Source organism: Apaloderma vittatum, unplaced genomic scaffold (assembly GCF_000703405.1).
Source record: "Apaloderma vittatum isolate BGI_N311 unplaced genomic scaffold, ASM70340v1 scaffold13255, whole genome shotgun sequence".
In the NCBI taxonomy this organism is placed as follows: domain Eukaryota; kingdom Metazoa; phylum Chordata; class Aves; order Trogoniformes; family Trogonidae; genus Apaloderma; species Apaloderma vittatum.
Window position 1 is genome coordinate 10,075 of NW_009716586.1, and position 7,948 is coordinate 18,022.

Below are 7,948 nucleotides of genomic sequence, written 5' to 3' on the forward strand. Positions count from 1 at the left end.
CTGGGCAATTTATTCCAGAGTCTTGCCGCCCTCGTACGGAAGAATTTCTTCCTCAGGTCCAATCTAAATCTATTCTCCTTCAACTTAAACCCATTTCCCCTTGTCCTATCAGCGGACACTCTTGTAAAAAGTCCCTCCCCAACCTTCCTGTAGGTTCCCTTCAAGTATTGGAAGGCACCTATTAGGTCCTTCCGAAGTCTTCTCTTTTCAAGACAGAACAATCCCAGCTCCCGCAGCCTGTCCTCGTAGCAGAGGTGCTCCAGCCCCTGGATCACCCTTGTGGCCCTCCTCTGAACACGCTCCAACAGATCCACGTCCCTCTTATGGTGGGGGCACCAGAACTGGATGCAGTATTCGAGGTGGGGTCTCACAAGAGCAGAGTAAAGGGGGAGAATCACGTCTCTTGACCTGCTGACCACACTTCTCTTGATACATCCCAGGATGTGGTTGGCCTTTTGAGCTGCATGAGTGCACTCAAGAGGTCAACAGATGCAAGACTTCTGCTTAAAATACAAATGGGAGTGAAAAAAATGACATTTGTCTTTTGAAAGCCTTTTGACTAGCCTTTGGTCCAGCCGAGTACCTGACTCAGCCACACACCCTGATTGGGTCTAACCAAACTATCTGGGTGCACGTTTCCTGCTTTCTTGAGGTCGCTTGATACTGTTGACTCCATGTTGATGTCCCATGTGCCCTTTCTTGTTTCCACTCTGAGCACTGGCTACATTTTGAACGCCGCTTGGGTATGTGAGCAATCACATGTGCCTCTTTGAATTTTGCCCACAATATTCCACAGCCAATGAGAAGGTCTAAGCACAACAATGCAGTTTGCAAAAGTAGTTTAAAATAGTTCACTATCTTTCCATTTGGTCAGGGTAACCTAGACTGAAGATGAAACATTAATTTAGCAATCTGTTTGCTTATGAAGAGGTGTCATATTGGTGCTAAGTGAAAAACATAGGTCTGTTTGGAGATGGGTGATGTGTACTGCAGATATTTTGCAAAGCTGCATTCTTGTAGCTTACAGGAAAGGTACAGAAAAACACTTTGATTGCTTCCTACTGCTCAGCAGATGCTGAGAGCTTTATTACGTTTGAACTGAGCTCCTGTTTCAGCAAGAAATGCAAATTTGCCTGGAAATACATTTAGACTGTTTTTTCAGCAAGAAAACAATTGGGAAGGCCTGAAAAAAATCTCAAGACAGTTTAGTTAGATTTTTATATTCTTGATGAATGTCTGAAAGCCTTAGAATTTTGTTTAGAAGCTGTAGATAACTGCAACAAGCAAAGCATAGTTGTGAATATGTGCCTGTCAGCAACCAGTGTGATCAGTGGATCAGTGATCCAGTGCTGATGGCTGTGGTCTCTACACAGCTGCTTTGGGGACCGAGAAGGTACATTCTCACGTTTGGTGGAGAGAGCCGAGGCACTTTTTGTCTTGGCAGTCTCACTGTGTAGCACATATCAAAATGGATAAAACTGTTGAATACTCCTGTTTATAATTTAATATTGTGCTAGTTGTCTAGCAAAAGAAAAGGTAAATCTCATTGCTGCTTCTCTGTAATAAGAAACATCTAACCTAGGAAACAATGCTTTTTTTTAATTTATCCAAAAGACAGTTTTATATAATTCTATTTCATGATCCAGTTGTTCTCAAGAACTTGTTGAATTGAGTGTGCTCTATTTAGAAAAGCTTTATTATCTCTAGAATAAGTTTAATCCAACAATACTCTTAACATGCTGGCAGCTTTAACTGAGTTTGTTGTTTGTACGTCGCAGTTCATCTGCATTTACTTGTAACCAACAAATTCCACTGAGTTAATAAACATAGAGCAAGGCCTGTAACTTAATGCTTCCCTGGCGTATATTTCTGACAAGCCATCTGTAAAATATAATCTGATCAGGTCATCGTAAATTTCGATATATATGATTTAGCTTTCTTTATATATATATTTTTTATGAGTTAGCTCTAGATAAGAACACTTACATTCCCAGAGGCGTGCCAGTTTAGTTCACCCTAGCAGCCCTGTGTGCTCTGATCCAGGCTAATAATTATTGATGAAGCAGTTTTACTTCCCCCCAGGCCTCAGTGATCTCTGCACTTCAGCTGGTGCTCGTTGCCTGCCAGGAGCTGCAGGTACTGTTGGGAAGGACTGAAGTAACCACCAGATGTCAGTGGTCCTCCAGGACTAAGCTTTGGCGTGCCTCTGAGATGGGCAGGAAAACGCTAGTTTTCACAAACGAAGTGTTTGTGATCTCAGCCTGAGATGGATGTGAGCATCCTCATCAGACTCACGGTCTCTCAAGAGCTCTTGAGAGGAACTGCTTTGGTCTACTGCAGCTTGCTTCTTGGATACTTGTCACTTGTGTGATTTCTACACTGTATAAAAAAAGAGGGTAAAGTTGAAATAGTATTTCATATCAAATAAATGTCACTGAGCAACAATTCAACTTGTGATTTGCAGGAATGAACATGGATAAAACTTTCACTGCGGGAAAGCTTGGATCCCTAGTTTAATTCATGTCTGTTAGTACAGCTATTTGGTAGCCTGCTTATTTTCACTGCTCTGAAGTATTCTGTGCAAGATCAGTTTGTGTACAGGTGGCAGTAAAAGGCTTATCCATGATTAAATTCCTCAAAGTAGGGTGAGAGTTAGAAGCACATATGCTAAATATGGCTCTTTGTACAGGATAAGTTGTAAAGTGGTGCTTGTAAAGTTTCTTTTCAGCTTGGCTTATTTTCTTCGCTCTGGTACCTCTGGACATTATTTAGATTGGAAGCACAAGCTATCTTCTGGTTTTCATTTACTATTTCCTCTCCTATCACACATCAGATATATTCTATATCACTGTATGTGGGACTTGCACAATAAACTTCAATTCTAAGACTGCTTCCTAGACTGGTTTGTGTCTTCTGTGTCAGTAAAACAAAGCATATCTGAGAATCACACAGTACTGCTGTGAGGAGTCTGATGCTGTTGTTAAAGACTGTGATACTTCAGTTTAGAAGGTGTTCAGCAGATTGTCCTGCGTGTCTAGAAACAACAGTTACACTGATTGTCTCTCTGAGCTGTGTATGCATGAGGGTCAAGAGGAGCCTTTTAGTAATGTTAAAAACCCATTTAAAAAAGAAAAGAAGGAGCATCCCTTCTGAGCGTGACACTGTTTCTTGGTTTACACTGTTAAGCTGCAGAAGCTGGGACTCCTTTCTGTAAGATGCAAGACAAGCACAGTAACTGTGTCCACACTGATACCAGTCTTGCCAGAAGTTAGAGGTTTGGGTTTTTGTTTTTCTTTTGGTCTTGCACCATAACAATTTGCATTGGACCTTCTTTTAAGCACAGGAAGAGACAACACTAGTTGAGGCTGCCAGGCCTTTGCTCTCAGTATTTCTGTAGTCAGCAGAGCTGCCAGGGTCAGATGGACAGCTTGTAGGGCTTGAGTTTCAGATTATGAGACCTAGGGTCTATGGACCAACTTTGAGGTGGCCTTGATGTTAGAATTAATCAGAAGTCTACACAGAGACCTTGCTGTGAAAACCTTGTATCTAAACAGGCAAGAGGAGCAGGACTCAGTGGGAAGGTAGGTGTGGCAAGTATACGTACCTTGTCCAGATTCAAACCGCTATACATTCACTTTTGTATATCATGTTTTTAAAGGCATTTTTAAAATGTAAATCTTAATTTTATGTGAGCAGGGAGCTGCTAAGATTTAGAGAGCAGATTGGCATGCCCTAATTCGTGAGGATTAGAAATAGCAGTAGGCAGAAAGTAGGTGCAAGGTAGTGGATACACCTAACTGGAGCATGCTGTGCTCTGCAGTAAGGCATATGACTTTATTCTTTATGGAGGCCTCTTACTAAGTTTATCTCTCTGTTTAGCTGATGTTAGACAAAGAGGTTGTGCTTAGGCAATTTATAAGTTTTGCTAAATCAAAAGCATGTAGAAAAGTCCCAAACAAAACATGATTTGTTTCTTTCCCCTTCTTTATAAAGAAATTTTTACTTTTGGTGCAGTACCAAGTCAAAAAGTCAGGCACTCAAAACTCAGGAAATTCCAGAAGCTAGAGTTCTTACAGTACTGTTAACTTGTACAGTACTTCAGTAGCACTTTTATTTCTGTTTTTCTTTCTAGGTTACGATCATGGTGCTTTACTTAACGTGAAGTTTAGAATGTTGCACCATAAAGTAGTTAAGCTGTGGGTAAGCTCAGTGTTGTGGGAAGAATCTGTTGGAATTCTGTCTTAGCTTTACATCAGCATTTATTTTTACTATGGTTTAAAATATAAATTGTGTGAAAGTGTATTGTGCATACTAATGCATAATAGTGTAAATCGATATCCATCCTTCATATATATTCTAGCTAAAATCTCTCTCTTCCACATTTCTTTTGCTAAAAAATGGCTAATTGGCAATTACCTGTATTACTATATTATCTCTTTTTATGAAAACCAGCACTAAAGCTTTATGATTCAAACGCAGTACTTTATTATGTGCAATTTTTGAGATCCTTTGTAGGACTGGAGACATGATCTAAATCCTGCTATGAAGACAGATATAGTCCCCACCAGCATCCTGGAAGGGAGTGAAAGAGAGGTTCTTCACGTGCCTGGCTGTGGCCAAAGAACCAAAGAGAAACAGCTTCTCTGAAGGAAATTGCTTTTCAGGCAGAACTGGGGAGCACATGGAGAGAGAACAAGTTAGACTGTGTCACCAGCATCTTTTTGTGTGGGGTTGTGTTCCCCTTCACTGTTTCTACATGAAACATCATCATCTGCTGTCTGTCCTTATTTATTTTGATAGCATTATAGTACTATTTGATAACGTTGGTGACATTATGTATGTAGGTACTAGAGAATATACATTAATGTATTTGGTGGTTCTTGTTAGCTTGTCATCCAGATCAGAAGCTGAATGCTACTGCGTTTAGACCGGACAAAAATCTTCAGCTGTTGAGAAACAATTACTATCCTTAAAATTGCTCATTTAGGGGTTGTTTCAGAAAGGTTACCTAACTTCACATGTTTAAGCTGATGGTGTCTGTGTTTCTGTATGCAGCAGAAAATAAGAGCATTCACAGGGCCAAACAGGTGTGAGGAGACCACTGTTTATGTCACTTACTGGCTGAGATATTCACCTTACAGAGGTGAAAACCTTCTTCCCAAATTTATACTGAAGTTGAAAAACCTCAGAATTGGAGAGAAAACCTCCCCCCTTGTAGATGCGTGCCCTGTGCAGTAGGTTGCAGAGTCAGGCTCCCTTTTTATCAGCACAAAGCACATCAGTCTCTGCAGAAATCGGAGGCGTTTCCTTTGACAAAAAAGTAGTTTGAACACGTGGAGAGCCAAGAATATTAGTCAGCAACTTTATGAAGAGCAATGACCTGCCACACAGCCTCCTCTGCCATCTATATTTAAAAGGCAGCAGTTAGAAAGTGCTGACCTCTTGGGAAGAATATATTTAGGTGTATAACACAGGCTTGGTGCAGGTGAGGGAGTTACAGGCTCTGGAGTCCAAATGAACCAGAGAAGAAAATGTCCAGGGAAGCTCCATCAGCATTTGTTCTGGTCCAACTCTGGATGGCTCTTCTGCGAGAGAGTTTTGGATTGCCACTTCATGGGATGTATTTGTTGTATCTCACTTCAGCTGTTTAACTTAAATCAGTGGAGGGAAACACTGTGAAGGACCCTCTGTGTTTGCTGAATGCATGGTGAAGCCACCTTCCTGATACTGATGTTTAAGCTGGGACCACTGTTCAGAAAGGTGCTGTGAAAGCACGTGTTTTGAACTGTGTAACTCCCCCCAGACACCTTGTCACAAGCTAGACACCAAACCAGAGATCTCGCTTGCACTCCAAAGCAAGACACCGTAAAAGTAGAAGGACCTATTGCTTAGATTTTCAGATCTTTTAACAGAAATAGCTCAAGAGACAAAGATCTCACAGGAAGCCTGTACTGGATAAGGCCAGATGCTCTTTGTCCAAATCTGGTGCCTTGAGGAGTTGTGTGCCCTTCTGTTGTGCTGAATTTTAGACAGCTCTAAAACACAGAGACAGAAGCCACTAAAAGTTACAGAGGAAACAAAATTGGCCGATGTTGCAATAATGGAGGTATCAAGATGGTGGTTTCTAATGAAGAGCCAGATTCAGATCTGGTATGAGTCATTGTTACAGAAAATTTAGTGGCGCATCTGCTTACGTAGGTTCTGAATTTGATTTTAAAGTCATTATGCTATGAATCATATTTTAAGACTTTGCCTTGAAAAGTTTTCTTTTAATCAACCTATTTGTTACAGAGACAATGAAAGCTGCACAATACCTTTCTGGAACAAAGGATATATGCAGAGCTTAAGGTTTTAAAAGCTGTTTAAGCTTTTAATATGGGCAGCACGTACTGAATCAAAAATTTTGGACTATGGAGTTATTTTTGGAATAAAGAATTCTTTTAAAACAAGTCCAAGAATGTATGTTTAGGGCTGATTCCAGAACAGCATCATAAATTTTTATTCTTTGGATTTGGAAGAGAACCAAAAAGCTATAGCTGACTTCATTTTTCTGTTGTTAAGAGCAAATTGTGACCGCAATACAAGGACACTCCAGCAAATAAAAAGGTAACAGATTTGTCTTAAGTATATATTAAAAAAAAAGAAGTAAAAATAACTGTGCTTAGTTAATTTTCTTAGGAATATCATACTGGATATAAGACTTCTGCCCATTCTTGTGTATTGTAAGAAATTCCCAGGATCCGTTTGTGCAAAGGAAAAGATGCAAATATTCCCAAAACGCCTAGCAGAAGAGCAACACCAACAGCATCAGCTGAAAATGTGGTTCTCCATCCATAGCAGCATGTGGAGGTGGAAGTACAATCACAACTGAAAGAAGTTCATCGCAGTCCACCAACCTTGTGTGACATGTGGGAGGAGAAGCAAATCAAGCTTTGAAGCCAACACAAGAAGTGGCAGCGCTTGAAGTCAGCAATCCCTCAAGCTGGTTGCAAAACTAGATGCCCAACGAATCCTTAAACCCTCTATCTAATTTGGAATGAGAGGATACCTGGGTGTTTACGCAGGCTGCATTGCCCCTGGCTGTATGAGTTGTCAGTCCAGGGAAGCTTTGGTGAAAGCCTGCATATGGAGACCTGGAATCAGGAAAAAGTTTCTCTCTTGTGTTTGTATTTCTGTAGAGAATGGCTGGAAGATGTATTAGCAAAGAAAAAAAAATGTTCGTATCTTGCTTTTAAAGACACAGGAAGAAAATAGGATGCTTACGATTTTTTCTCAGTTTTTGACCGAAATTGTCAAGGCAGCCCAAAGACAGAATCTGCAGAGCAGGAGCAATAGAGCCAAGATGTCAGTCAGGTCAATCAACAAATTTCCTTCAGGCATCTTGAAATAAAGAGAAAGGAATTATTATTTAAAGAATGGAGATCTTCTCAGACTGTCTTGAAGAAAGGCTGGAAACTTTTCCTTTGTCTTCCGTACTGTAAAATGTTTTTTTGGTTCTTACAAAAGATTATGTTGCATAAAAGAAACATCAAGAGAGCTTTCTCTGGAGAAGAGGTAAAAAACTCTTACCTTAGCAAGAATTAGTTCTGAATGTAGGCTTTAGCTTCACACTTCACCCTGAGACACTTTAGCACCTCTATGTTGTGGCAGAGAAAAAGGATGGGGAAGAGAGTAACAGAGGACCTGAAATGGTTAAGTTATGTTAGCAGGCTGATAACCCTAAAGTTTATGCTTTGTTTGGTTTTGTTTGTTTGTTTGTTTTTAATATAGAATAAATCCACACCTCTTAGAGTGCTACGCTGCAGCACGTGCAATATTTTTGTGAGGGAGACACAATCACAGGATGTAGGCAGGTGATGAACAGTGTAGAATTTGCCTACTGTGTGTGAGAGCTTATCTGAATGTCTCTTTGCTGGGCACTGTCGTGGTTTAACCCTGGCCGGCAGCC